Raw genomic sequence first — 5,000 nt, 5'->3', positions numbered from 1 at the left:
GTGTGTGTGTGTGTGTGATTGTGTGTGGGTGGGTGGGTGGGTGGGTGAGAGAGAGAGAGAGAGAGAGAGAGAGAGAGAAAGAAATGGAGGGGGCAGGGGAAGAGAAAGAGAGTGGGAGACAGGGGAGCAGGAAAAGAGAGAAAGAGAGGGAGAAAAAAAGAGAGAGGCGGGGACAGGAAAAGAGAGCCAGAGAGGAAGAGAGAAAGAGAGATGGAGACAACTGTTGTGGTGTCTGGTGGCTTCTGTGGTTATGGTTCACTTGCGTTCATGGTATTGATTGTGGTTGTGGTCAGGTGGTGTTCGGGGTACCTGGGTGCTTCAGGGTGACGTCTCCCCTTCATGCGTCAGCGGTGGGGCAGGGGTTAGGGTTCAGGAATCAGGGGTTAGGGGTGAGATGTCAGACCCTCCTCACACTGGAGGCAAAAACAGGGGAACGGTATCATTGTAAAATCACTAGACACACACACACACACACACACACACACACATTTCAATAGTTCCCACTAGCCTATATAGCACACATCCACAGGAGGGATCTCAAATCTACTGTTGGTCATCAGCCAATGCTGGCACAGTGTGAATTCATTTGTGTGTGTGTGTGTGTGTGTGTGTGTGTGTGTGTGTGTGTGTGTGTGTGTGTGTGTGTGTGTGTGTGTGTGTGTGTGTGTGTTGTATAGGCCAAGGCCTATGTGTTGTTGTAGTTCCGCGAGGGGGGATAACGTGACTATTTTAAATGCCGGCTAATCCATAATCTGGGTAGTTGGCCGCTGTTAACTCAATCTCCACCCCAACGGTTCCCCCCTGCGAACCGGCCAACGGTGACTGCAGCCCCCACCTAAATAGCCTAACTGTCGGTAAAAACTACTGAAGGTGTCGCAGCATTGCCAAGTGGCACAAAACAACTTCTCCTGCGTTTTTTGTCCGTGGGAGAGTATGTGTGAGAGACGCATTCTGCCCTTGATTGGAGTCTGTCCAAGGTCAGAATTAAACTTGGGATAAATACAATGACACGTCTGGCCGACCAAATCACATGCTATACATTTTAAACTAGTCTTTGCGGGACTTGTTCATAGTTTGCTCAGTTTGGTCGCCAATAGCAACCCCCGGTGCAACAAAAGGCACGAGCTAAACCGTGGAATTAATCCGCTAATGAGTCGGCACGCGAGACCTGCCCAAGTACCTAAACCCCAAGGGACAGAAACATTCCTTTTCCAGGTTCAGTATTATTCATAAAATGCATTACACACACACACACACACACCAATGTTTTACAAATAAAATGTGCGTGTTGCCGCCCCTATATTCAACAATTATCTTTGCATCACATCCAAGATAATACAATGCTATTACAAGTTGTATTATAAATTGTAACCTTGTTGAAATTGCCCAGCTAGAAGAAACTGGATGCATCATCTCAACTGTCTGTTGAGAATATTGTGTTGAAGGTAGCCTACCTGGCTGGTATCACATTACAGTATTAGGCTACTCACGCTGTCTGCAGTGTTCGTCTCCATAGCGTTGGGGGACCTCTCTCTGGCATCCCTCCTTCTGCAGAAAAACCCAGGCAATGATAGTAAATGTCCCGTGCGATATCAACCGGTAGGAGTGTCCTGGTGCACCTCAGGCACCGGCTAACTTCCTCGCCCCGTACCTTTACCCGTTTTTCTCCCGTTCTATGCGCGCGTATCCACGGAATGCCCTGTCGGATCCGCTGCCTCAAGCGACTGCATTCCACACCGTCTCCCGAGTGGCGACGGGAAAGCCCGAGCACTACAGGCTAGCGGTTCGTGTTGGGTTGGGTCGGGTGCGGAGTGGGTGCACCTGCTGATGCGCAAAGTGTGGAGATGCTCTCCGTCTGGCGGCCACGCGCGATACGGGCACTACCGAGAAGACGCAGAATACTGAACAGCAAAAACTCAAGTGATGTCTTTTTCATGAGTTTCTAGCAATCGATTAGGTCCCAAACAATATCAAGATAACCACGTTGAAAAACAACCAGATATTTCGTGTTGGATAAGTTAATATCAGATGTTGTCTTGGGTGGGCAATTATAGGATATGTGGGTAGCGTACTTAAACTTAACATGTAAATGAAGAGGCCAAATTGTATTAAGAATGTGATCCGGTGTGAGCCAAATATATCAAATACACTCACAATAAAAACACAGATTAGAACCACTTTTTGAAAAGACTACTGCACCAAAACCTTTCATAAACCTTTCAAATGGTCCTATGTGCGCAAGGGGGGACAAGAGGCGATAGGTAGCCAAACGGCGCCCTCTAGCGCATTCAATAGACTAGATCAACTGTAGAACCAATGAATAGGCTACTATCGGCCTATTATGTGCATATCAAGTCAATGCGTCCAGTATTCAAAACAACAGTCAGAGGCTCAGAATGTCATTGTTAAAAAAGTTTTTTATTAAAGACAAATACATACAAAACACAGGCATCATCGTCATCACCAGCACAAAAGCACCACGGTCACAATCCCGTATAGGAAACAAGTCACACTCAGAGAGAGAGAAGAGAGAGAGAGAGACAGAGAGAGAGAGAGACAGAGAGAGAGAGAGAGAGAACATTGTATGGCCAAAAGTCTCACAGCAAGAAAACACAAGCACTTAGAGCTCCACAGAGACACTGAGCATTTATGAACACTTTATAGAGTTGTAATAAAGGCTGTATAGAGCAGTTATAGGGGGGTTTATAAAACCACAGGGCAGTATAAAGTCCGGGTGGGTTATCTACATTAGAAAACACATCCATGTGGACGTCTGAGGCAGTGTGGCGGCAGTGGAGGCCCCTCTGGGGGTATGCAGTGCATTGGCTGAGCTGTTATGTCTATTACATGCCTTTTACAGATCTATGACATGTTAATAATCACCTCTAACATGTCTGTCTGTTCTAGAAAGTCCCTAACAACTCTATATGTGTCTTTAACAGTTCTGGAACACGACTGACATGTCTAGAACATCTCGGCCTGTTCTAGAACATCCACAGTTCTAGAACATGTCAGTCTGTTCTAGAACATCTTCGACAGTTCTAGAATGAGTCTGTCGGTTCCAGGACATCTTCGACAGTTCTGGAACGCGTCTCTCGGTTCTAGGACGTCTTCAACAGCCCTAGAACATGTCCGAGTGTTCTAGAGCATCTTCAACAGTTCTAGAAGATCTTCGACAGTTCTAGAACATGTCAGTCGGTCCTAGAATAATTGGGTTTAATAACCTAGCCTGAGCATCTCAGTGCAGAGAGGCAGGTATGAACACTCAGGGTGCCAGACTCTGTGGCAGTTAGGTTAACGGTATAGAACACTACAGTACAGTTACACTCTGGTGTTTTTGTTTCAGTCTGAGTATTGATTGTTTGTGCATTCCATCCCATGGCCACACAGACAAAGAAATTGCAGATTGCAGCTTGAAGTGGTTTCCTATAAGTCTATTAGGTACTACAGCCCAAACCATAGTTATTCTTCAGTCTCCTCTGTAATACACCTGCTTCTGTGCAGACCTGGGCTAAAATAGTATTTTAATTAATTTCAAATGCTTAACTGTGCTTGATTGAGTTTTCCTGGCACAATGGAACCAATGGAATAGTCCCAAAAGAACAAACCCCCGCTCATCTGGCAATCCAGGCAGGATCAAGCAAACGCTCAAACTATTTGAAAGTATTTTAAATACTTTTCGACTCCAGTCTGGTTCTGTATACATTTTCTACCCGTCACAGTCTGGGGCTTTCAATGCTATTCAGTCACAGCCTCATCAAAGGAGCAATGCTGTAATATAATAGTGATCATAATAATAATCATAACAACAACATATTCACATCTCCACCATATTAATCGAACATACTGAACAAAGACACCAATGAAAAGAACAGAAGGAGCGAGGAGCAGAAGACTGCTCCCCTGAGGTCAGCTAGTCCTGTCTCTGACCCCGACAACTCACAGGACTTCTCCTCAGTCAAAACCTCACCACAGATCTAGGATCAGATCACCCTACTCCTCAATCCTAACCCTAATCAACAGGACAACGCAAAGATATCTGACCCTGAGTCAGGTGGTTATGGGCAACTTTTACTGTATAGCCAGAGTAACATTAAGTTATAGGGTTGGTTTCCTGGACCTACTGTAGATTAAGCCCCATGGAGATTCCCCATTGAAATTGTGGTTTTTAGTCCAATATTGGGCTTAATCTGTGTCCGGGAAACCAGCCCATAAAGTTCTAGAGTCAGAGGGGTAAGGGTTAGGGTTAGGGTTAGGGTTAGGGTTAGGGTTAGGGCCTTTTGGTCATCTAGCTTCTTTTGGGCAACATTACAGACCCAATATAACATGGCTGACGCCTTGTAATTATGACCTAGTTATACCTCGTTATAAATCTCTTAATGGGAATGTATGGATCAGTAGGGGACAGTGGGTGCTCTCACATCAGAGAACATACAGTATATGATTACATGTTACGTACATGTCGAATACATGCATTACCGTATGTAAACATAGACTCAGACGGTTTGAGGCCTCAGAATACTAGTATCAGATTGTACAGGACTCCCCAAAACACACACACACGCACACGCACACGCACGCGCAAATACCCACACGTGCAAATCATGCCCGTTGCAAGGGGAGAAGCACGTACGGATGCACACGCATGCACACGCACACAAGCAACCTGAGGTCTAGTTTAATGGGGGGGGGTCTGATTGTTCAACAATACCATAGCTTCGATTTCCTCTAAAGGCTGAGTACATGACGAGTGTGCTTCAGAGTCTTGTCTGTCTGTCTGTCTGTCTGTCTGTCCGTCTGTCCGTCTGTCCGTCTGTGGCAGTGGTTTCTAGAGCAGTGGTTAGAGATGGTCCTTTCCCTGTCAACTCTCCTCCTGGGTCCAAAGACCTGAAAAGCACTGGATAAGAGAAAGCAATATGACCCGGAATTCTACCTAACCTAACCTACGATAGGTTGACGTTCCATGCTGCTTTCACCTATCTGGTTGCGTACAGATCAGT

This window comes from Argentina silus (assembly GCF_951799395.1).
Source record: "Argentina silus genome assembly, chromosome: 22".
Classification (NCBI taxonomy): Eukaryota; Metazoa; Chordata; class Actinopteri; order Argentiniformes; family Argentinidae; genus Argentina; species Argentina silus.
This window is presented reverse-complemented; position numbering follows the sequence as displayed.